This window comes from Ciconia boyciana, chromosome 2 (genome assembly GCF_034638445.1).
Source record: "Ciconia boyciana chromosome 2, ASM3463844v1, whole genome shotgun sequence".
In the NCBI taxonomy this organism is placed as follows: domain Eukaryota; kingdom Metazoa; phylum Chordata; class Aves; order Ciconiiformes; family Ciconiidae; genus Ciconia; species Ciconia boyciana.
The window spans coordinates 154,201,444-154,228,176 of NC_132935.1; the positions used below are offsets into that span (position 1 = coordinate 154,201,444).

The 26,733-nt window shown below is 39.3% G+C and overlaps 1 long non-coding RNA gene across 14 annotated transcripts in view; it reads left to right on the forward strand.

The window, feature by feature from the left end:
• Window positions 1-26,733, forward strand: part of LOC140648513 (uncharacterized) — a 230,908-nt gene that overhangs the window by 93,033 nt on the left and 111,142 nt on the right. For 12 of the 14 annotated variants that reach the window (XR_012041254.1, XR_012041259.1, XR_012041258.1 and 9 more), the window contains one exon: window positions 26,480-26,573. This is a non-coding gene — a long non-coding RNA (uncharacterized lncRNA). Of the gene's footprint in view, window positions 1-17,204; window positions 17,456-17,981; window positions 18,158-26,479; window positions 26,574-26,733 lie in introns of all 14 variants that reach the window. The other 2 variants (XR_012041248.1, XR_012041247.1) reach the window with 2 other exon arrangements.

The following is a 26,733-nucleotide window of genomic DNA, read 5'->3' on the forward strand; positions in this document are numbered from 1 at the left end:
GAGCATGAAAGTAGCTACCCATCTTTAAAAAGAGTAATTTTTACTAAAGAGGAAGCTGATACCAATGAATACAAAGTAGATGTTTAAAGTTATAGAATATTGAGGAGGGAGGCAAAAATCAGAAAAGGAAAAATCAATGGCTGGTACAGTTAAGGACTGCAATAAAGTTTTTCACTTATATAAGAAAAAGAATCCTGAAAATGTGGTTGGTCTATTACTAGGTGAGGTGGTACAGTTATCAGTGACAGAAAAGTGGCACAGGAGAGAAAAACTGTATTTGTCCATATTGGTGAAAAAGCAGGCTAATGAATTTGTATCATCTCGCAATTAAAAATACCTTCAATTTCCTTAGTAATTTAGGAGATGTTGAGAGAAAGTAGTTACTGAGTTTGGGTTTTATGAACTCATGATATATATCTGAGATTTTAAAAAGATGAGGCTGAGGAGCTTTTTCAGTCATTAACAATGATGTGTCTTAGTCTGCTGGGAAAGTTTCAAATGACTGCAAGATTTAAACTATTTAAAAATTATATTTAAGTACCTTTTCTCAGTGTTTAAAAATCTAGGTTACTTAATGCCTGAATTCAATACCAGGTGAATTTGTTAGAGTGCATCAGTTAACAAATAAATAGGGGAAATAATGCAATTAATGTAGTCAGCATGGATTGGAAGCCTGGAAATCCTCTCAAAATCATTTTTGTTTTTAATAGGATTACAATTCTGATTGATAGATTTCTTAAATGAATGTTGCTTAGTACCTGATGACATTTTGATGAAGAAAGGAGAAAGCTACAAAATTATATGCTTGAATACTAGGTTTCAAATTATAACTGTAAGTGAGAAATTAATACCAGGCAAAGATGCTTGTACTAGGCTGTTGCAGGGATTAATTCCTGCCCCATTTGTTTATGTTTTTTCATATATTCTGAAAAAAAAATTAAATTATCACAAATAAAGTTTGCAGATAGCTCAAAGACTGGGAAAATGCCAAGTAAGGACCAGAAATGATACATACAGATCTCAAAAAGTTGGAAACAGGCAACTTTATTTTGGAAGAAAGAACAGAAGCCAAAGGTACTAGAGGAGAGTTTGTCCCAGAAACACGCTCTGATGACAACTAAGGGAGATTCTGGCTGATGATAAGCTGGATATTAACTCCTAGGATAATTCCTTGGCAAAGAGGACTAACATGGTCTTCATGTAAGCAGGAGATTAGACCCTATCTCTGGCCTTTGTATGTTCATTTCAGGAATATTCTATTCAGTGGTATTCACAGTTCAATGAGGGTAATGACAAACTAGGGAAGTTTTAGGAAAAAGAAACAAACAATACCCAAATGCTGAAAGAATTGGAAACCTTACTTTGTAACCCAAAGGGAATAGTCTGGAGTTCCTGTCCCCAGATATTCTGCTCAGTTTTGGGACCACTTGTGTGCTGATTATTCCATCTCTGTTTCAGGGGGTTTTGGGTGAATGTCTAACGTACCACGCCTTAAGTTACTGCATTAGAAAATTAAAAAAATGGAGAGATAAAAGAAAAATGATTTCCTTTTAACTTAGAGAAAATAAAATCATGGTAAGTGGGGAATCCTACCTTGGTCTTAGTCTGATCACTCAGTCTCTGCTATTCAAGAATTCCTTCCCAGCTGGTTACTTTGCTGGCAGAGGAATGTCAGTCAGTGTTGCAGGTGCAATGGGCAGAATTAGTAAATACTTTTCTCTGCCACGTACGCATATTGAGGGAACAAATGTATTGCAGAGGGCAGTATTATATCCTCTTGTACAACAATGGTCAGGCATCTGAAATACAGTCTGAATTTTTTTGGCAGTCTTTGGAGAAGAATAATGGCCCTGTAATATGGATACTTGAACAGATCTTTGCAGATCCGGCTTTGCTACTTGGCTTTGCCCCAGTCTTCTGGTGCACTTTCTGTGCTAGTCACTGTGGATATGTTTATAGCATGCAATGTAGCCTCAGCCCCAAAATGGCCTTCTGGAGTGTGAGGCAAGAATACTGTACAGGGACTCTGTCTCTCTATGCAATGTTGTAATGTGAAGCAGATAGTTGCTACAGGTGATAAGAACTAAGTGAAAACTCACTTGAAAATTGCAGATTAAATGCTAGCATGGGAGCTGTGTCAAACAACAATCCAGGAACCAGCTGGACCTGTGTGGGCTGTAAGCCTTCTTGCAAACATTCCCCATTTGGGCTTACTGTTCTTCACAGCTCCTTAATAGCCTCTGTGCTGCATGGCACTGAATATACTTGAAGTTATCCTAGAAAGTATGTTGCTGGCGTACATGTCTATTTCTGAGTCACCTTTCCACCAGGCATGTGCAGACTGAATTTTTATTCAAGAGCTGCAAGTGCACCTTAAAGTGCAGTCATGTTCTTCACATCCAGCTGTGCTGGAATTCCATCACAACTCCTGCAGCTGCTGTGTGGGCTGCAAGTGAAGGTTCACCGTGCTGGGGATGTAAGAAAAGATTCACCTTGTGCTTCAGATTTGGCTCAAAAGAACAACCAGCTTGCAGGTAACTAATAAAAAAGACTCTTTTGTCAGTAAAATAAGCAGATTTGTTTCAGGAAATGAATCCGATTGATGAGGAAGGAGGAATTGTTTTTGCAAGATCATTTTTTCTGATCATGACTAGACATCGACCCCTCCCCAAACACTGACTTTATGTATCTTCTGTAGAAGAGAAATTATCTTCTGCATGATTGTAAGGATTTGTACATACCACGTGGGAGTTTTGCCAGAGGACTAGCTATTGTCATATAGCAAGTAATTCAAACTAGGGATCCCCCTGGGCTGGTAGGTTTGCCTGGTGTGGAGCTCTTTCCTTTTCTTCTCATTCTAAGCATACTCCTAGGGCTCTTGCATGGCTTTGATTCTGGTCTTGTTTATGTTGGTGTAAATCAGGAGTAACTCCGCTCCCACCAGTGTAGTTCAGGTAAATGAGATCAGGCTCCAGCACATGGTATTCAACCACTCTAATTCTGTTAAAGGCACTACATATGGGTGTTCATCTAGCTAAGGTTTGCATACATCATTTCATCAGATGTTCTTCCATTTTCTACTCCTAATAACTATTTCTTACTTAAACTGAAACAACTTTCATTTAAGATTCTGAAAAGCTTTTTACAAATTTCAATTAACTACGTTTTGTAATATTCTTATAACAGTGAGCATCAGTTAATCAGTATGATTGTGCAACTGGTGCAGCCCATCAAATATAACTCCCAGACCAAAAGAAAAAAAAAAAGAAACCAAAAAGCACGTTAAGACAAGATTAAGTATGCAGTATTAATTTAAAATGCCTTCAGAATTCAAAGCAAGATGCCTTATCTGGTTTATGGGAAACTTTTGAGAGAAAAGGAAAACAAACAAGCAAATATATTTCCTTGATATGGAACATACAGAAGAAATTTCAGATAGGAAGCAGATTTTGTGGGCAGATTGGAGTGAGATTCAAAACAGTCTGTTTAGTTACAGTCCTGTTGTGGAGTTCCTGCATTTTACAGTGCTCCCTGAGGGATTTTCTAAGATATTTAGGAACCTATCCAGAAATCACGAGACTTAGCGTCCTAATAGTGTTGTGAAGCTGTATTTAAAACATACAATTCAGTTGCAAAGTGTATAATGCCTCTGAATCTCCTGCTTTCTCCTCTGCCACCTTTCCTCCTGACAAGCAGTGACTCTTAGCATGCTATATACTCTGAGCTCAATTTGTGAGCTGCTGTGAGGAGTTCATTCTTTGTGGAAATACCAGTGCTTTCCATGAGACAATTCCTGCTTTCGGGCAGATAACGCTCTTGTTTGCAGCATGAGAGTCCCTAGGCATAAGGTACAGTGCAGGTGAATCTGTGTAGGGATTCTGGCCAAATGAAGCAAATGAGATCATGACATCACCACAAGACAGTGCCCAAGTGCATTGAAATGAAAATAACTCAATTTTCAGATACAAAAATGGAGCTTTCAGACAAGTAGCTCTTGATGAAATCTATTTTTTTTTCTGATGGGAAGCAGTTTATCATTATATTATTTTTTTTGCCGTTAACTAAAGTTTATGTTGCAAAAGTTAAAAGGGAAACATTTTCAAGAATCCCTAATTGCAAGTCAATATATACCATTAATATGTTCTCTGCTGCAGCAATAAGGAGACCTTGGGACCAAGCTCTTAATTATGGATTCTTGCTAGCTCAGCTGGTAGTCCTTGGACCTTATTAAATGCTCCTCGTCTTGTTTTTGCACTCTTATTCCCTTGAGCTATAGCTTAACTGTGTAACTTCTCTCACTACTTGTCGATTCTTAATAAAATTCGTTGAATGATAAGGTTCAAGGTTGGCTCATCCCTAAGATTAAGTCTCCTCAGCTTTCAGCACAGTCAGTCATGTCACACTTAGCTCAATTTGCTTTGCTTAAGTCTTTCTGAACAATTGGTTTGCATGGTGCGGTTGCTAACCCCAGTTCTAGCCGTGTGATGACCTTTTTCCAGCCCTGATTATTTATGTGTATCCTGCAGTTCATTGGGGAAGTGTGTGTTGGCTTCCAAACAAAGATTGCTCTCTATTTTATATAACCTAAAAATACAACTGTGAACATGTGTAGGAGTTAGGAACATGACTTTTTTCCCAGAGTTTATTAACATCCTGTTGTATTTATTTCAAAACCTACAAGATGGATATTTTTGGAGGTTTATTGTTCAAAAGTTGCTGTAATTATAACAACTAATAGACTGATAGGTGCAAATTACAACTGATTACATTCATGGGCTCTGTGAAGTAGTTTAAATTATTGCATTTATATATTGCCATCTTTGCTGGAAACCTGGAGTTGAAATGGGAAATGCCTGAGCTTTGGTGGCTACCTACATATGCTGTAGAGTGGTAGAAAAAAATGAGTAAAGGTATGGGTGTTGAAAATGTCCTACTGCCCAAAAGCAAGTAGAATGAAGTGTCCGAAACCTATTTGTTCATTCAAAAAAACCCAAACAAAAAATCTGTTTCATTACTAAATATACCTCTCTGCTCCATCTCTTTGCTTTCATTTATTTAGCCAGATTTTCTAGGATGAGGCTTATATACTCATCCGCTCTGTGTGTAAGTGTGTGTGTACACCACATGCACTTAGATCTGGGTGTGTTCTTACAGTGGTGCCTGTGTTAGACGAGCAAACAATATGGGAAAGACACCCTCGTGTCAGTGTCTGTCCTGCTGCAGCTTGCAAAAGTGAGAGCTTTCTTCATTCCTCTGCAAGCCAACGTGTGCCAATGCTGTTTGGTGCTGCTGTGCACCAGCGGAGGGGCTGCAGGGAGTCAAACTCAAAGAAAGGATGGCTTGTTTGGAAATACAAATATAGCTGCTTACTTTTACTCCTTCATGGATTCTTGCCTGGCCCTGTGAATTCCTGCAGAGTTTCCACTCACCTGACCCCAGATATTCAGAGTGTTGTTATGAAGTTCCCGTTACCATGAGCTATAAATTTTATTCACCACACCCATTCCCATGAGTATCAGAGCACCTGGTCTGACACAACATCCAAACGAAGAAAGCAAAACAATGCAGCAAGTGGTAGCAGGAATGATAGGAATGACAGAGGACATGTGAAATCCATATAAACGTCAAGTGAGTGTTCTCCCAGACTGGCTGTGCTGAGGAGGGAGGGGATGAAGTAGTAGCAGGGTGGAAAAGTGAATTGAGATTAGAGTCTAATGCCAGTTGCACAGGAAGGATGGAGAGAGGTGAGGGGGAGTTCAGAGGGCAGTCAGGCAATGTGAAGGAAAGAACAACTTCCAGCTGTAGAAAATTGCAGGGAGGAGACCAAAAGGAAGCAATTCTCACAGACAGTAAACACTTACACTATTATAGTAACTCAAATTAATAAATATTTATCTTATAAAGCTGTCCAAAGGACTTGGACCTCACTGGGCTGCGCTCTGAGTAAATGTGAAGACCGTCTTATTGCGGCTTCCCAGTGAGACTCAGGGGGTTTATTGAGTGAAGCTTGTGACAGCAGGGCAGGATACAAGAATGCAGGGCTCCTGGGCAAACTGCGTTGCTGTCCTGGCTCTCTTCTCCTCTGTGCATAATAGACTTTTCTGGGCTCTGCACCAGCTCCAACAATGTTCAGTACTTTTCAGACGCTGCAGCAGAAAGTGGATGTGTGGAAGTGCACTAGCTCAGCTGGTCCTCCAAGAGGTTCTTGTTGCATACTGCTGCCGCACCCGGTCTCCTGAAGACAACCAGCTCTTGTACTTTCATTTGACATGACAGAGGGGCCACAGTCCATCTCTATCCTTTTGAGATGGCTGTGCCCATAAGAATGAGTTTGGATCAAAGAGACTTAGCAAATCATAGAACAGTTAAATTTGGAAGAGGTCTCCAGAGGTCATCTAGTCCAACCCAAAGCAAGCATAACTTCAGATTTAAATCAGGTTACTCAGGACCTTGTCCAGTCATGTTTTGAAAATCTCCCAAGAGGGACATTCCACCACATCCCTGGGCAACCTCTTTCCGTGCTTAATCACTCTCAGTCTGAATTTTTTTCCTATTATGTTCAATTAGAGCTTGTCTTGCTGCAACTTGTTGTGCCTGTTGCCTATTGCTGAGCACCTCAGAGAAGAGTTTGGCTCCACCCTCTCGATAACCTCTCTTTCTGTAGAAGAATACTGCAATTACATTCCCCCATACTCTTCTCCAGGCTGAACATGTTCCACCAGCCTCTCCTTGGATTTAATCTGCTCCAGCCCCCAGCTAAATGGCCTTTCTCTGGACTCTTTCCAGTTGGCAAATATATCTCATCTATTGGTAAGCCCCAAACTGGACACAGATGCAGCCTCACAAGTGCTGAGTAGGAGCAGTATTCCTCTTGTCTTTCTGGCTATGCTTTTCTGCTAATGCAGCACTGTATGCCATTATCCTGCAGAGCTGTGAGCCAGGCAGTCAGTCCCCAGCTTGTACTGCTGCAAGGGGCATTTCCGTCCCCAGGGCAGGACTTGGCATTTGTCTTTGCTGCATTTCATGGTTTCCTGCCTGTCCATCCCTCTCGCTTATTGAAGTCCCTCTGCATGGCAATGCTACTCCACAGGGTAGGAACTCTTCCCTTCAGCTTGGCATCAGCCACGAGCCTTCCCACGAGCCATCCTGTTCACTGTTCATCAGCCACAAGCCATCCCTGTTCACTGATGAAGATATTGAATAGCGTCAGCCCTCATATTGGCTCCTCAGGAACACCATCCCTAACTAGCCTCCACTTAGACTTTGAGCTGTTGACCATGACCCTCTGAGTGTGGCAGTCTAGCCAAATTTTCATCCACCATATTGTAGGCCACCCACTTGCTAGAGTGGGTCATGCTGATCCTTTGGGAAAGCCCTATAACCAGATCAGAAGAAAAGAGGGCTGAAATTGAAAATATTTTAGACAAAGTTTTCTTCTGTCATTGCGGAAAATTCCTGGAGAGTTGATTATGGATCAGATAATAGTATCTCACCAAAATTAGTCTAATAGCTTAGAATAGTAATACTAAAAAACTTAGAATAAAGAAGTCTCCTTAAAAAAAGTATCTTAGGAAAAGATGTGCATACTTAGTGCTTGAGTGAATAGGAACCTCTTGCCTGTGTATATTTCTTTCAATCTATACAATGCTTCAAAATAACTAAAGGTCAGTATACATTTAACAAGAAATTTCCTAGACTTTATCATAAGCAGTAACTTCCTTATGTGTATATATTTTTTTCTAAATGGAGGAAAATTAGCAAAGCACAAAGTCAGTTTTCATTGCTTTTGCCCTTCACTCCTGAAATCTCAAACAGCCAAAAACCTGTTGCCTTTCTGCAGCCCCTGGGGTGCAGAGGGCATCAAACAGTTCATACTCTGAAAGTCCACCAAATTCACTTAATTTGAAATTCAGCACGGTGTTTTCCCTGTTGGGCAAAAGGAGCAGATTAATACAGTGGTCAGTGTGTAATTTAGTTCCTTTCTACCTGTGAAAAATGAATGTTTCATAGCCACAACAGCGGCTGAGGGCGTGGAGGGCCCTTGTCCAAGTGCAGCACAGGAGAGGGAAGTGTATCCTGGTTCTGTCCACTGTGAAACATACCTCAGACTTCCATTTCCAGCATTTGTCTCTTCTGTGCATGAATGAGATAAGACTGATACTTATTTATGGAGATGGAATGTCCTCTGTTTGTGTACCTGCAGGAATGCTCAGTTTATCAAAAACGAAAGAGGTACTAGATTCTTTTCAAACATTTCCATTGGCAACAACTAAGTTCTTGGTTGACTCTTTTTTAATATATATAAGATAAATACATGAATTTCAGCAGCCACATAACAGAGAAATTTTGAACAGAAATGGTCTGCAAGGGCTCAAGAAAAATCAACTTACATGACCAGCTAAAGGTTTGAGGAATGGGCTGCTGGGATGCAGTGCAGAAGTAGTTAGCACTAACAGCCTGGGTTATCAATCGATGTTTTACACCACAGCTGGCATGGTCTTATGGTCTTGTAAACTCTCTCACACAATAGCTTTGCTAATCTGAAGATTTCCACTACCTTCCAGGAAAATGTGGGAGAATGAAGACTACATGTGCTAGGATTTGCAGTTAGCAGCAAGTAAAGCAGACCCATAAATTTTATGTTGAACCAAGTTCTGTTTTCAAATATACTTTGCAGGCTGATGAAGCAAATGACATTCTCATCTTGTTACTGTTCATTAACCCAAGGATGTGAAATCATTCTGCATATCTGTTCTCTTTTCTCTCACCAGACATCCCCCCCATTCCTGTGTAAATAGTGCAAGTTCATCCATCACCAGCTAATCAGAAGACTGTCAGGGTCTACTGGCTGCAAAATTTGGGGGTTCTTATAATTTCATTTGAAATACAGAAAGACGTCTTTGAGAAACTGCTGGAAAGAGAACTAGAAAGATAGGTATTTCACAGAATAATTAGTTCGTGTTTTGCACTAGATTTTCCATTAAAATTTTCTTAATGATGTGGACTGTTTCTCTTCTGTGCTGTTGTTCACATTTGGCCTGCTTTCAGTGAAGCTTATAAACAGGGGCAATTGCTGTAAATGAAATCTGGAAAACATACACAAATACATACAGGAAGAAAAAATAATCTTGATATTATTAATCTCATGAAAATTAATTTAACAGAAGTGGGCCTTAAGTCATAGAGATTTCAAATGTGGATGATTTATTTAAACTAGTTTCCAAGGTGAGTTTTGATAGCTTTAAATAATAAACATTTTGTTTAAGAGAAATCTTAAGAAAACCCTCTGTCCGTTTGGATGTATGTTAACATTCCTGTGCTTGAGACCTCCCGAACTCTCTTATTCTGTGACTTTTATGCTGTTGACTTTGCCTTTTTTGCTGGTAATGTCAGGCTTACTTGTCCAATCTCAGCTGTGTGACTGAAGCACTCATCATTATCCATTGTTTGAACAAGGTCTTGTTGTGTGTTCTGACTGATTGATTGCTTATTCTCAATAAACAAAGACTTGCACTCAAGGTCTTTGGAACATTTCTTGCTCAACTAGTCCACTTATATGCACAGAAGGCCAACTGTCCCTCTCCTATATTCATTTATTCAAATAGGTAACTTTTTTTCTCAGACAGAATCACTATCTCGGAAAGGAAGAGAGAGCAGTCAGAAGGAAGTATTATTTTTCCAGTCCTACTTATCTTTCTGTTTAAGCTATAGTGTTTTTCTGGCTGCTTCTTTAATCTGAAGTCACAGCACAAGATATTACATTAATGAACTCCATTTATTCTGAAATAGGATAAAGTGAAATCCCAGTGATGCTGGAAGAGGAGGAGCACTGAAAATCATTGCCTCCCTATGAAAAGAGAGGGAGCCCAGTGTTATGTTGTGAATATTGGTAAGAGGTGATGCTCAGCTCACAGCTTCATTTGGGAACAGTATCAGCTGTGAATATAAACCCTTTGCAGGTGATTTTAGTTAATAGTCCTTTGGATATTCTTCCTCCTTCACTGTCACAACTGATTAACATAAGCAGTTTTTAAAATATCCTAATACTACAGTGTCAGAATGACAGTTCAGTCTGCCCTGCTGTCATTAAAAAAGTCCTATGGCATTATTTTTTTTCCAGTCAGTCTTTACCATTTAATATCTTGAGTATGTGAAAGATAATAGCTGAATAAAACTTTCAATGTCTGCTCCAATGGAAAGATGTAATCTGGTGGTGCAAATCTGCTATCATTTTACTGTGACGGGGAAAGAGAAATCTCTTGCAGGTTGCTGACATTTTGCAAAGTGGTAATGACTCCACTATGCTGTGCAGACACAAAATAACACAACTGTTTCTGTCTTCTCCTGTACGCACTGTTCACTTCTATCTACCTCTGTGCAAGAAGGAAAATTCTCTTACAAAGGTGAGCTCAGCAAAATTCCTCCAAATAAAATTCATTATGTCACTATAAAGGGGATCTTTATATGGCTAGTATATATGCAGCTGACAAGTTTTATGTCAATTCTATAGTAAGAGCCAACTATATGAAAAAAACTATGTATCCTGATCTATTTGAATAAGGTTCTCCACCCCTCCCCTCGTACTCTCCTTATTGGGATTGGATTTGGCTGGGGAGGGAGGAAAAATATTTTCTTGACCTTTTTTTTTTTCTTTCTTCTCTGTGGTCATAAGAAAAGTTTTATTATTTACAGAAATGTCAAGGTCAATGCACACCTGTAATGCTATGTACATCAAAATATACATGAAAGTTCCCTCATACTCCTGCATTCATTTACTGCACAATGGTAAATAGACAAAGTTTATTCTTATGCTTACATTAGTTACATCATTCATTCTTTTGAAATATAGCATTATAGACATCACTTAGTAATTTTTTGGGGTTCTGCATATCATTAATATTTGGAGGAAAATATGCATCTTTAAAAGATAATTGAAACAGCAGGTCGGATTCTTCTCCCACTTGCAAAAGTAGATCACATGTAAATGCAGTGAGACGCCAGACTTACCTCAATTCAAAATGCGTGTAAACATGAGAGAAGAGTCAAGCTCCATTTTTCCTGTATGAAAAGAGTGACATACACAAGAAGCTAATTTAGTAGGAACATTTGGTCATAGCTTCCTGTAACTGGGCCACTGTGTGAAATACGCATTTACACACCAGTAGCTGTAGATAACAGTGTGCTGGAAAACTTAGGACATTGTCATAGGAACGGAACCCCAACTTTGTAATTTTAAGTCATGAACAGCAGTTCTTCTGTAATCCCCTGTCATTTTAAAGCCCCCACCCCCTAGTCTGTTAAACCTTAATTTGATCAGTAAAAAGGAGTTCTGACTGATCAGTGCTGCTCCATCCCTACTGCCGGTAAGTCTGGAGTTGGCAGTTATTGCTCCATCCCTGTCAGGAGGCTCCTGAGTTTTCTGCATGGGTCTGTTTTTCTTTCTGCATTCTTATGCCCTGTCCATTCCCAGTAGATTTTCACCTCAGTAATTCTCAGCATCCAGTAAATAGGTAATTCCAGTTGCTGTGGCTGGTACCTTAGGCTTTACCCTCTTCTGTACTGCTTATTTATCAATATTTGAACAATGCACACTGTCTCCCTATGACCCTCATTCTATCTTTTTTCCCTTCTCAGAGACTGCTCTTTTTGAATAATCATTTTGACTGAATAATCGCTTTGTCTCTAGAGACAGACCCTGCTAATCTCATTTCCATTTAGTGTTTGCATCCTATGGGTTCTTATACCACACAGCATCCTGCCTTCCAGAGCCACATTAACCAACATAACTAACACCTGCTGCATCTGGATTCATTTTTTTCCAAAGTGGGGTAAGCTTGTGCAAGAAAGTGTTTTGAAATTCTTTTTTGGGAGTATATGAGCATCCCTACACATATACACATATGTTGCTAACTGTGTGAAAAGACAAGGTAGCAGGAGGTAGTCAGGCTTGTGAGAGTTTTATCTTGCAGTCTCGTGTTAGCCCTCAAAATTTACCTTTATGGTGGAAGTCCAAATGTGCCAGGTGAGTGATAGTTTTGGCCATAATCTTTATCCAGAAGTTTTAATCAATCCTCTAGATATCAGCCATAAGTTCCCTCAAACATAACATTTAATATTTTTATCTCTATTCAGTATTCCCTGGGATGCTATTGTAGAATCTGGCAAACAAATCTGATATACATGTAGCATTTCTTGTTACACATTGCAAGATGTAGTGCAAAATTTTTAGATTCTGTGGACATTTCTGATGCTGCAGGACAATACTGGTACTTGAGCTTGAGCACAACTTGCAGCTGATCAGGGTTAAGTACTCTTCTTATGTTGAAGTTCATGTTAAATGAGAGCTTAATGACACTGATGAACTCAGGACATACTAATTCAGCAGTAGTATAGGTCCTCTGTCCTAAGGAGAATGCACTAGGGCTAAAGATGCTTCAGGGTGCTTTGTTTCTTCTTGTCACCAGAGTCTTCACTGGGATCAGCTTCATTGGGCTGGTCTTTAGGTACAAATTATTGAGAGTGGGAGAACTCAGGTAAGCAGGAACTGGCCACTGACTGGGAAAGAAATAGATCAATCTATATCAGATTTTAGGGAGTATAAATGAAAGTGAAATGAAAGAAGCAACTTTCATACCAAATTCTTCCTAGTTTTATGATTTCGGTTACAAGCAGTGAAGTTAATTAAGAGAGGTATTGTTCTGCAGGATTTTTAACTTTAAGGGTTAATGAGTCTGAACAGTTGTGAGAGATTAGATGTAGCTGAGAATAGCAAGCTGGTGTAAGAAAACACTGTCGTTTATTACATTCAGGCTTTGCTTGAGGGATAAGAAAAGAGAAGAAATCACCTTGCCCAGGAGACAAGTTTAAAAATATGGGGTTTTGCAGTATAATCTATTCTGTTCATAATTAGCAGGTTTTGGGTGATTACCTGAGGAGGCTGGTTGTGCTAGATGATTAACTGAGTACCCATATATCATATGACTAACGTGGGCATCCTCTGCTCTTTCTAGTGTCAGAGGAAGGTTAAGAACCAGTCTTCTTGGTCTACAGTAAATGCTAATTGACATCTTATTTTACTGGAAGGGCTTGTCCTTAGTCACAACGGAAAACTGCATTTTTGTAATCAGCAATTGTGGCTGTCCTTACTTGGCAAGTCATAGCCTTGCCCAGGCAACCGTCTCTCTGTCTTGTAAGTTTGTGTTTTGGTTTTTTTTACTCAGGACATATTAAAACAGGCTGTAGTATTTTGTCAGTGGCTAGAAGTGGTGCATTTCCTTAACCTGTGGAAAAAAGTATGCCTGGTAATCTTGAGTGGTAAGAATTGATTACACCCCAATCCAGAATTGTTTGGGTGTTCAGATCTGGGGGACAGCATGATCAAGGATAAAAAGGGCTATGAATTCAGGTGAATAATTATTTAACATCAGAAAAAAACCTTAAAAGTGGACATCTTTCTAAATTGCGGAAAAGAGCAGTTCAAATGTAATCATGAGTTTTCTGTGCTACATCTTTGTAGATTTGCTGGGAAAAGACAAATGTGATATAAAAATCAATATTTCCCTCAAATTGATAAGAATTTTGTTTACGCTGACAAGAGTTTTCAAGTCTCAATTGAATGGTCTTTCTCTGACCTCGCAAAGCCCTTGATATGTGCACACACAAATAACTTTGGGAACTGGTGCCAGAGTGACCAGGCCCAGCCCAGGTGTAAGTGAGTACATAGTTTTGCAAGTAAGTACATAGAATTACAATCATATCTCTCAACCTTAATTGCCTCATAGAAAATAAACACTCCCAGTTACCTGATCTCCCCTATTACCAGGACAATACAAATCATGAAGATCTGTGATAAGACCCTGCTTTTAATGAAAGAAGATTGTATTTCTCCTCAAATCCCTCTAAGTCTTTGACTTGATTTGAGAGAGAGGGGCAACTAAATTAAATTGAGTTTGAAAAGTATGAAAATTAAAAAGTCTCCTAGGACCTCTGTTAGGATCAGAGTTTGAAAAGCTTTGAGAATAAGATGTGAAAATCTTCACTCAGACTGTCAGCGTGGGCTGGGACTGCTCAGTCTTGCTCATACTCTGAGAGATGCTGAGCACCCGCTAATGCTCTGCACTTCAGGTTGCTGAGGCTGAGCCTCCTCCAGAGTTCCACTTGGGGAAGCCAGACTTGGGCACCGCATCAAACCTGTGCACTTCTGTCCTGCTAATGGGACATTACACTTACTGTTTGTGGTGCTGTATGCATTTCAATATTAATTTCCGCAGTACTCCTCTGAAGAAGCACTTGTTATTATCCCAGACAGGTAAGGCATGGGAAAAGTTGCATTAATGAAGTGGTACAATGAAGAAAACTGTAATCCATGCCTAAGTATTGTGAAAGAACCTCTCATTCAACTACACCAAGGTGCCAGCACTTACTGTGGTTTTATACACTTCATACTGGTTGCCGTTTGCAAATGTTCAAAACTGGTTAGACCTCTTTTTCACCTCTATGAAAGACGATGAGATTATTTTAAAAATCTAAAAGCTAAAATAAACACACTTTTTGGGATGACTGTTTGCTTTTAGCGAGTAGTGAGGAGAAAGTCTCCTGCTCCTAGTCGGGAGGTAGCTGTGTCCTGCTGGACGTTCAGCTGTAAGGGCCAGGCAGCGCACATGCTGCAGGACCGCCGTCACTGGCTCCGCTGCATGGAGAGGACCCCGCTTTTCTTGTGCCCGTCCACCTGCCGTGTGGCTTCCTGGCTGCTTCTGCTTTTGGCTGACCGTCGGGATGGGTAGAAAGGCCTGCGAGGATTTCTGATACTTCTGCCATGACCAGTCAGTGGGATGAGAAGACTTTTAGCTTCCCTTTTGCCTGTGAGTGAGCGGCCCAAGAGGGGAGGATAAGAGTGGAGGTGACCTGTCCTCTGTGGGGATGGGTGTTATGGTGGGTGAAGGAGAGGTGAGGTGTGGGGAACTTCCATGCAAAGAATCTGTCCTCATTTAGCACACAAAAATGAAGCACAATGAAAGATTACGAACAAAAGGAACAAAATAACCTGCACTTTGCCTGCATACCTTCTCATGGGGTGCTACAGTTGCTGAGAGTTTTTATCACATCCCTGGTGAGAAGGATAGAACAGAAATTACCTTTCTAAACCCACATTTATTAATTGGTAATGTTACGGGCTTGTTACGGTTGTGGCCTTTGAGAGAACTTCCACCTGCTAATAATGTGGCTGCGATTCAAATAAGGGCATTGATGTAGAATTCTTCAGCGATGGTTGAAGTACTGTGCAGAGGGCCTGAGTTTCAAACATAGAAGTAGGTAGCTGCTGTGCTTGTAAAAATTAATATTGAAATGTGCTGTCCGGCAGGTATTACCTTGCTTTGAGAGTTATTTTCAAAGACTAATTTCTAGTTATAATCATAGATTAATTTGCATCTTCACAACTGTTGAATGCACGTATCCATGTACAGGAATATTCAAGCCTAACTTTCAAAGCTTGACATAATTTTTAAAATAAATTTTGAAGTAAACCATATTTAGAATATGGAAAAAAAAAAAGTAAAGAAAAAAAAAGGCCTTGCCTGCTGGAGATGCTACAGCCAGCTCCTCCTTATAAATAATATATGTATATAACTGTACAATCAGACGCCTGCTTCAATATGTGCTTTCTAGTGATTTCTCTGTGCCTTTTTGTTTGCTACTTGGAAATTCTGTGAACCTTCTTATGGGGCAACATTGCTTTCCCTGTGGGTGCCCGAGGGATGTACAATGTTTCTTGCTGCTGTCTTTCAGTGGCTGTCAGCAGGCAGCTGACCAGAGAACCTTTATTTAGCAAATGTGAACAACTGCAGAATTTTTGTTTGCAAGACTGACGGGACCTGCCTCAATTTACTGAGAGCAATAACAATGTTTCTCCCCCACTGAATAGATCTAACCTGAAGCTTCCTGACATTAATAAATGACTAGATCAACCTCTCTCACCTCCCTATCTTTTTCCAGCTACAAGTGTGAAGTATAGAAAGCGAGACATGAGTAATACTTGCTGTAATTCGATTTAAAAATTGGAGAAGAGCAGGGAAAAGCAACTCTTCTTCTGTTAACTTGTGTAAAAGCTAAGAGTTAAAATGTAGTGAAAGACTTACTCATTAGCCAGATATTATTGTGCTGTCTTGTGCTATGTATTAGCAAATATATTGTGCTGTCTTTTCTGGAAGGAAAGCATTAGCAATCCAGCTGTTCATTTGTATTCAAGATGTTTGTAAGATAAAACTGTAATGAAATATTTAATCTGAAAACAACACCGAGTAAAACTTTTTCAGTGTGAGAATGGAAACTAGGAGCAAAAGTCATTGGAAAGACCTTGTTTCCAAAATGAGTGGAGTCAACTTTATTTCAGCAAATTTACTAATGATTTGTGATGATCTGGGAGCAGAAATAGGATTCTAGCTGGTGCAGAGCTGAGCTAAGCTCAGACTGCCAGCTGGTTTAGGAAGTCTTTATCTTGATCAGTTCAGGACATTTCTCTTTCTTCCACTTTAGCCACTTGGGGTTAAATATCACTGCTGAGAAAAGAGCAACTGCATTTTTGTAGAGTTTATTTATAATGACTTTAGCATTTTGTTATTCATTTGGAAATTATCAGTTTCTTGCTAGTTCACTAGCTGATGAATCTTACTTTCCTTTTTTGTTCCTTCTAGATCTGCTGTGGTTAGATGCACAGTCTCTCTTGCTCTGCAAGGCAGAGGTGTACCCAACAGCTGTGAGATATTTTTGGCTTTTTGGTTTAGAGGGGTCCTATGAAAACTTTACATCTATTTTGTGTACATTTTCCTCCTGCAATCCCTCTGGTATTCAAGTGAATAAAAGGAAATGAAGTTAAAAAAAAAAAAGTAAGTTTAAATCTGGTTTGACTAAACATGTGAAATGAATGACTTTGCATGTAGATGTGAAAATGGACTTCTCTGCAGGATGCCCCTTGCCTTGAAATGTTTGCAGTATTTACAGAATCTTTTGACAAACGTCAGGTGCCTTTGTGGGTCATAAAGAAACTTGACACCAGGTGAGAAAAATGTTTCACGACAAGAGTTTGGGGCTTGGAGCTGAACCCAAGGTTCCTGGGCTTTGGACTAATACTTTAACAATGGGGACGTTGCATCTTTTGTGTTGGATTCCTGTATAGCTAATAAAGCCTATACCTTTGCTCTTTTTAGAATCATAGCATCATAGAATATCCTGAGTTGGAAGGGACCCACGAGGATCATTGAGTCCAACTCCTGACTCCACACAGGGCAAGCTGAAAGTTAAACCATATATCTGAGAGCGCTGTCCAAATGCTTCTTGAACACCAACAGGCTTGGAACCATGACCACTTCCCTGGGGAGCTTGTTCCAGTGCTTGACCACCCTCTCAGTGAAGAACTTCTTCCTAATATCCAATCTGAATATACCAGCATTGCAGTGAAGTACGTACATATAGGATGTCACCTTCAATGGTCTTGAAACAACTGATGTGGCTCCTATTAGCTAGGACAAGTTACTGGAGCACAGGATGCACAGATTTTCTGTCTGTGGCATTAGCTGCCTATTGTTTCCTTGGAGGAGCTGGAAACAGAGGTGTAGGTTCACAAATCTCTGATTGGTTTAAACCTAATTTCTTGAGAAACTGCATCTTCTCCTGCCATCGTATCAGAACTGCAAATACTGGGGAATGTAACCAGGTACCTTTGGGATTCTTAGTAGGGAGGATGTTCAGCATATCACCCTTAGGAGCTTCTTGGTTTTGGTACCAACCACCCTCGGGCTGAAATTAAAAAAGCTGATCTTTGGACCAAATGGCAATCTCCATCTACCTGGTGGGATGTGGGGAATCCCTGACAGACTGACATGTGTGAGGAAATAAAAGTGCTGTTTAACTGTCATTTCACTTCATTTGTAAGTCTGGGAGTGTAGAAGTCCTGAATTCAGCTCTTATTGCCATGCTTTTTTTAGCTTATATCACAAGAATGATCAAGGTTGAAGTACGACAGATGCGAAGAACCTCTACTACAAATGGATTGCTAAAATATTTCAGAACTGTGAATGAATTTAGCCTCAGTCTTCTAAGAAAGAGAGATGTAGTTGTTCTCTTGTAAGTGTAGAGAACTTTAAACCCAGCATTTTCAGAGGTGAGTGTTGGTTGCCTCAGTATTTCAGTATGCAGTGGAGATATTTTGATAGTTTACGGTTTAGCATGTCCTGGGTTGGGTAATTACAAACTGGTGCACAGCATTAGTCACTTTTGAAACATTTGCCTAGCCATGAAAAAATCTTGAGAGAGGTTTGGAATGAGAATACAGATTTCACAGGTCCCAGTCACTGCCTTGAACAAGTTTATTGCTGTTAAATCTTAATTGCTTGTATATATGCATTACAAGAATGGATTATGATCTGATGTTTTTAATTTGTATGTGATATTCATATACAGATTATTGACATTTTCTGTTGACTAGACCTGGTGGGGAAGAAGAGGTCCAGCTGTAATGGTTTTCCAAATTTTACTATAAATAATTCATCTATTTAAGCTGAAGTTTCTAAACTGCATCTATTTTGGTTGTGTTTTTAAGCTGCATTCAGTGTGGGTGGAAGCAAACTTTTCATTTAAATGTTGATATTCATTCTGTGATACTTTTGCTTCAAATAGTGCCCTCATTATTTACAAATAGAAACATTATTTTTCTCGAGTATGTCTGATCCTGGTTATATACATTCAAATTCAGGCTTGCTAGAGTTTTCACTTCATGTGAAGAGGGTTAATTATGAACTAGACTATGGATCTCAAATACATCAGCAAGCTAAGTAGCTGGTGACTGCTGCAATCAGTTAACTGAAAGGAAATGAAACAGGACTTATTTACATTTAGAGTGATGCCTGAGTTCTTAATCACCTCAAAGCATTTAAAAATTAACTTTACTACCAACAGCTCAAGAGGCATAATGAACCCCAGGAGGGAGTTTTCTTCTCTTTCATTTTCATTGAAGCCGTCTATTCATTTACATCAGACTACTCTCACTCCAGTCTGTTTTCCTGCTAAAACCTCAAAAGTTTCCTTATTTCATTTTCTTAAATAACTTGTGGTTCATTTGGTATGCTTCATGATAAATTTGTATTAAAACTGTGCAAGAACTCTTGGCAACTACTGAAGTACATGCAGACGCAAATTCTTTAAGGACAAATAGAAGCGAACAGCTTGCTTAGTATTTCTGTGTTTTGTTGTAGATGTATCTATGTATTAAAAAGGCAACGAAATATCTTTAATTATCAGCTTCATGCTTTCCTGAGCTTTTGCACCTGCACAAGCACATTTTATGATTTTACACACGGACACACTCACGCTCCAGAAAGGGGGCTACACTGTAATCAAATAAGCAGCTAACAGCCTGACCAGTAATGACATTTGACAATTGGCAATTTAGAAGATAGAAGCAAAGATATTGAAACTAGTACAAATTCTCCAAGCTTTCCACCATAACTTTGTTTTATCTTGGCTCTTATTTGCCCTGAATCCCCTAATAGGAGCGATCCTTTCATAATATACTCAGCCAACCCATTATTTCTATATACTTTTTTTCCATTGCTACAAACATGAAGCACTAACACCTCCAAAAGTGGCCTGTTCCCTTGGGAAAGGTCTCAGCTATGAGGGGAAAAAACCTTTTCTTTGGAAGTTTCCCTTTAAGGTTTGAACTATTTTCCTGGGCTATTTACAGCTGAAGTGAAGGTGATATTTTGAGAGACAACAGTAATGAAGAGGACAGCAATCCAGCAAAACTTAATAGGGGTAAAGCTTAATAGCAGAAGCTTTTTTTCTTTTTATCAGTGATTTAACGGACAAGTTTAATTTAGGTGTTTATACATCTATTAAGATAAGCAGAAGTGCTAGCAGTGCAGATTATTTTTTTTAATATAAGAGACAGCATAATAGTTCCATGGTAGTTTTAGTAAGCAGTAGATACATAGTTACAGTAGATACGTACATGTTTATTTAGTAAAGGTATAGGCTTAGTTCTTTTGACACTTTTTCCATTGTCTGCTCTTTCAATTAAATTTTAGTCATAAATCTAGTACACTTACAAAGGAATTGTTGTGGCAGCTTTTGTTACCTGTGTTTTTACAAAGCAATTAGTGTATGCAACTGTAAATCTCAGGTCTCTGATTATTTAGGCCTCCTATGGGATAGTGTCATCGAACTGAACTGAGGTGTTACGGCGAGCAGCTGTGGTTTGTGGGGCATTTGAACCACGGCGGCTGCCAGAGAGAGTAACCCTGCCCCGACTGCCTCCCCCTTCCTCCCACCGGTCACGTTAGCACCCTCCGACCTGCTGCGGCTGCTTGATAAATTGCATTGAAGAGCTGATACTTTGGGAAAATAAGTGCTGTTAGCATTTGCGCAGCCTGGGGTAGCATGGAGCTGGAAATAAGGGCCAAGGAAGGGGAACAGAAGCTAGGGCCTCTTTTTTCTGATGACCACATCACCTCAATACTGTCAGACAGCGGCCTCAGTAGAGAAAAAAAAACGGACTGGTTGCAGCTAAGGGGAAATAAATGTTTTCATGTAAGTTACCTAGACGCTAGCAATACAATTGTAAGGAACGAGTGTCTATATTTAGGAAACAACTACAGTTCAGTCTTGTAAATCCTTTTTCAGTTGGGAGGGTAACAATTCTGCTAACAAAATCTCTTTATCTTTTTACTGAGGTGATAAATAATCTGATTGGGAGACAGATGGATTTTTCTGTGTGCTATCCTGGGGACAGATGTGACTGCTGATAGCTGTCACCTTGGGGAAGGCTAGTATGATATCTACCCACCTCACTGGTGAAGCTTGAAGGATTGTTTCCTTTCTTAGCCTAAAGTTGCATAGTTAATATTACTCTCTATCTCTGCAGGAAATGGAATATGACATGTGGTGAGGCTGGGGGCTAGTATTGCTTCAGCTCTCTGTTTTGTAAAAGAGCCAGAAAGTTTCTTATAATGATTTAAACCAAAAGTGTGTATCAGTGTTCAACCTTTCAAATCTGTAAAATGATTCTCATGTAACTTTCTCATGATGGACCATGTTGCCTGTTGGATTTGATGTTCTCTTTCAAAACTAATAGCTCATTTCCTCTTTACATGTCAAATTGTCCTGAACTCTAGGGTTTCTGTAAATAGCTTATTTAGACTACAAAGAGCCAGAGTTTGCAATTCTTTAAAAAAATTACTTTGCTTACAGTTGAGTGAAAGATTTTAACCATTTTCTTTCTTACCTGTTTTCCTATCCCATTTCTAACCTACCCCCTTTAAATTTCTTTTTATTTTTAATATTTCCCTTGTTATGAGCCCTGACCTATTGTAGAAAAGTCTAAAAATATGCTATGTTTTCTTATCCTACAGTTTCAATGCATTTTGATAGAGATGGCTATGCAGCAAATCTGACAGTGCTGAAGGATTGAGCAGGACCCGATCCTGCATTTAATAATATGTGAGCAGCCCACTTTCCACTTTCCCTGTAGCGAATGCCACTCACCTTTGCTATTAGTTGCTGGATAAAAGCTCTGAGGAGAGTTTCTCACCTTTTATATTCTCCAACTGTTTGTTTTCATAGCTTTTTTCCTTCAAAGTTAAATATCTTTCTTTCCTTACTAGAAACCATAGTTGTCTCTGGAGTGTACCTCAATTTTCCTCTATAAAACCATCTATAGTTTCATCTTGATTTATATTTGCTGAGTGAGAGGAACAGATCTGTCTGTCAGTTCAGTCAAACTCTTTCCAGACATTTACTTGGTGAAAGGCTTTGATGCAAAACAGTACATTTTAAAAGCTTTTTTCAGTATCATTTCATAGAGGTTAGTTTTTCTGGCTGGTATTACTTGTAGCCAATGGTGCCTGAACCCCTTTTGATTTAGTTTTAAATGACTCCTCATATAAATGTCTTCAGGACTCCTGCCAAGCTGTATGCTACTATTTCCCTGTCTTTTCCTCAGCCAAAACCTTGTAATGTAGTTTTATTGTTTTGACTGGTTGTGACATTGATTTTGAAGGATTTGAAATATACACTAAAACATTATACTCATTCAAAACATGATGAACTTCTGCAGTAAACGTTTCTTCGTAAACATATCCTTTCATTGGTATATAGATATTATTTGACAATGACTAACAATGGAGATGGTCTGTGTAACCATGTTTGATGTGATATATAGTATTAAGTCTTTTGGCTGAATTCACTGGTAGTTTGTTAGAGACTATGCAATAGGGTGACGCCACACTTTATTTTAACTTTGTTTTTTCTTCTTTCTTCATGTTTTCAAAATGTGGGACAAAATTTAAGGTAGATTTCCAGCTGGGAGAATTAATATCTCCATTGCCTAATACAAAAGCAGCTAAAATTACTCTGGGAGGATCTAGCAGGAGTTTGGGATGCAAAAATACTGAAAACATGCATAACTAGGGAAATTTCACTTAGTCATTCATTTCCTATTAGCCCCTGACCTTCCTAAAAATGATTTTATGTGGAGCATGTTTAGATATCATGGTTTTGTAGGAAATTAATGTCAGGTAACAAATTGCTGGGAATGAATTATCCAGTGTGCTAACAGAATTGCTCAGATCCAGGTGCACCTCAGGCACTGTCAGCAGAAACTGAGCTGAAACTCTAATTCCTGAGTGTTGCCTGCTATTGAAGATTTAGTGTCCTGCTTTACATTGTTTGTACTGAAGGAGCTAGAAAAAGGCTGCCTGGCAGCTGACTCCTTTGGGAACCCCTGCTAAAATGAAATGTATATTTCATAAGGCCATCCCAGGGAGCGAAATTTTAAGTAAACATACATTTTAAATGAGTAAGCAATTGTCTACTGGGAAACTGTGTATGGAGCTTTATTTTTAGATATATATACTCATCTTTCAGTGTGGGGAATTACACACATAATCCACAAATAGAGAACATACTAGTTAATGCTTAACATCCCTCTAAACACAGCCTTGCAAGCTAAGTTAATAAACACTATAGAAAGAATATTCTCTGCATAAGGCCCAGTTTCACTAAAGTCAAGTCAAAGCTCTGCTGCCATAGGAGGATGTTTTATAGACATATAAACTCTGCAACGGATCTGGTTAGGTATTCCTGGAGAGCACATTTTAATTGGAGTTACCTGCAGTGACTTGAAGGTAACAGTATATTTGGAATATTTTGGGATATTGATATGTATTTGTGTGACACAGTTCCTGTAGTCATAATTCAACTTGCATAGGTTGGTTTGTTTAAGGTTTGTCAGAGACTGGACACAATGAATGTTTAATCTCTCATGACTTTAAACATCTGTGGGATAGATGTCTATACCTGAGCTAGTTATTCTGGGCTCCTCTTATTATCAGTGGGAGAAGTAGATACTTTTGTAATGTATTCAGATGGGTTGTTTTAGATCTCTGCTTAGGATGAGATGTCTTAGTCCCTGGACTCCGTCATCTACATTGACTATGCACAGACATGAGGATGGCTGGTTCAGATCTAGATGCCTGTCTCTACCTGAAGTCATAGAAACCCTACCAATGCTGACTAGCAAGGCTTTTTTTTTTTTTCTTTGGGATAAAATCCTGCAGTTGCATGTTTAATATTAATAATTTGATAGAATTCAGTTTGGTTGTATATGTTTATGTGGGAAAATTGGACCTGAGTGATAAAGGAAGAAAATTTGATGAATTATTCAATGCTTTTCTTTTTCTTCACTTCTACAGTTCAACAGAGCTATAAATAAAGGCATTTATGTATGTGTGTATATATTGTTGTGGTTTAACCTGGCAGGCAGCTAAACACCACACAGCCATTCGCTCACTTCCCCCCCCTCAGTGGGATGGGGGAGAGAACTGGGGGGGGAAGTAAGATTTGTGGCTTGAGATAAAGACACTTTAATAGGACAGAAAAGGAAGGGAAAAAAATAAGAATAACAATAACAACAACAATAATATTAATAACAACGATAAAAGAATATACAAAACAAGTGATGCACAATGTAATTGCTCACCACCTGCTGACCAATGCCCAGCCAGTCCCTGAGCAGCGGCCCCCCCAGCCAGCTTTCCCTTAGTTTATATACTGAGCATGACATGATATGGTATGGAATAGCCCTTTGGCCAGTTGGGGTCAGCTGTTCCAGCCATGTCCCCTCCCAGCTTCTTGTGCATATCCAGCCTTCTCAGTCGGTAGAGCATGAGAAGCTGAAAAGTCCTTGACTTAGTGTAAGCCCTACTTAGCAACAACTAAAACATCAGTGTGTTATCAACATTACTCTCCTACTGAATCCAAAACACAGCACGATACCAGCTACTAGGAAGAAAATTAACTCTATCCCAGCCGAAACCAGGACAATATATATTTGGAAAAAATCGTTAGGACAAGGTGAACAGAGTGATTTCTTTGTTGCTTTTTACACTGCAATTCAAGCTTGCTGCTATGATACCTTTTCTGAACTGATTGCATCAGTCTAAAAGAATAGATTGTCGAGCAAGCCAAAGGACAGAAAAATAGAGTCAAAAGAATGTCTTCAGATCTGGACCCTTCATCCTTTTAAATCCTCTTTCATTTTCAGAAAGCACACAGATCTTACCTGCTGCCTACAAAAAATAGCCACATTAAAATCAGCAGCACTCAAAGACAAGTTAGAGGATCATTGCAAAGATTTTCAGGTACACAGCACAGCCTGTACTCATAGGTACATATAAAACTGATTAGCAAGTCACAGGGTGGGGTAGTCTGATTCTTTGTTAATAAGACTTAGCAATTGTACCTCTTCTATACATATAAGTGGGCTCTTATCAACGAGAGGCATATATGGTTTCAAATGTATTAATTTCCCTTTGTCCTTGCCTTGTCCTGCTCAGTGAGTAGGAAAACAGGTCACTTGAGAATTAGATGCAGTCAAGGGCGTGCTCTGACAGGGCTGCATTTAGTCCATCTCTCACCTTGGAAAAGTCACTGTGAAGGGGTTCCTCTTCTATGCGCCAGGTGCATGTTGCATGCCTGCACCACTGCCTTCTCTGCAAGGACTCGGTGTAGCAGGTCCTTGTGCAATTTGGTAAGGGATTGAAAGTGAAGGGGGAACTACAGGAAAAACACACAGAAAATATAAAGATTTCATGGTGCCTTGATCTTACAAGTTTTTCTTACCCTGCCCCTGTACTTTTTACATTGCTTATATCAATATCCAAAATTACATCAATATCCAGGAAAGGATTAATCCCAAGTTCAACAAGTCAGTATAAAACTAGAAGATTAAGTATAAAACTAGATGTCTCTTTTTTTGTGTCCTGCGGCAGGAGAAGGGAGTCAGTATTTAAAATGTGTGTAAATGGACAAAATATCAGTGTATGCAGTCTGGTTAAAACTCAGCCCCCAGCTCAGTGTGAGGTTGGAGGATGGGCTGTTCAGCTTTGGGCGTGCAAACATAGAAGCTGCGAAGGTAGAAGAAGACTGATGGTACAGGACTGACTGAGCACAAGCAAGGGGAAAAACTTGCTTCTTGGATAGTTCCTTTTTTCCTGACACTTGGTTTCTTTTTCATTTTATCTTTTTTTCCCTTTGCAATATGTCAGCTGCAGCTTAATGGGATACTCAGGTGGACAAGGGATGCAGGTCCTTACAGTTCACTGGACTTAATAATTTTCAGTTTAAAAAAAAAAAAGGGAGGTCACTCTTGCTCATACACTGCAATCTGCTATTGGAACTCTTTTTGTGTTTGTGGTTGTTGGTGTATTTTTTCAAGCACTTGTGTTAGTATATTAGAGAGGTATGAGGGGTAGATGTAGGTAACACTGATGTGTTAATTCTGACCACTATGTGTAGTGTAAAATTCATATTGAATTTGATGTATACAATATACATGTTCTGTATAGCAATCTATTTCATTTTTTTCCTATACAGAAACTACCTAAATTTAGCATTTTTAACAATAAAGAACCCATGTAGGTCATCAGATGTTAGATCTCCTTCCTTCCCTTGCAATGTCTTTCTTTTATTTCTGAGCAACATGGCAGTAACATGAGACCATGACAGCCTTTGTAAAATGTGTACTTTAGCGAACAAAAAAAGATTATGAAATTTCTGATCAATGCTCTGAGGAATTGTTTTTGCATTGATATTGTATTACAAATGATAGACTACATCGTAACTTAACAAAGGCATGTCTGCTCACTTCCAGCTGATGGTGTCAAAAATAACTTTCAGTGGTAGCATTTTGAATTGTTAATTGTACTGATGCTCTATGCTGAAATCCTTGACCTAAATATTTATGAGGGAATCGGTTCTACAGTACACTACATTAGTGCCCTGCAATATGGCCATGAAAGCAAGCGTAACCTTGATTATTCACATGCTCCCAGAGACAGCGGCAGTGCTTGGGAGTGGGAAGTCTGAGCCCCTGGATCCTGGGGGTTTCTCTCTTGCTCATTTTCTGTGTCTTATTCTCTCTCTGCAGATCAAACATTCCCTGAAGTGTGGTAGAAGGCAGGAAGAATGACACTTGCTAATTTGAATTTCAGAAAGCACCTAAACCACATTCTGATCTCCAGGTAAGTGTCTGTGAGCCACTTGGCTTTGACACTTGTTAAAACTTAATCACATATCTTTTTGGTGCCAAGCTACTGTGCGCAGACCAAAGAGAGGAGTATGTGTGTGCATGTGCTTGTGTTTGTGGGGGAGGGAATACTTTATTTGTTTGTACAGACGATG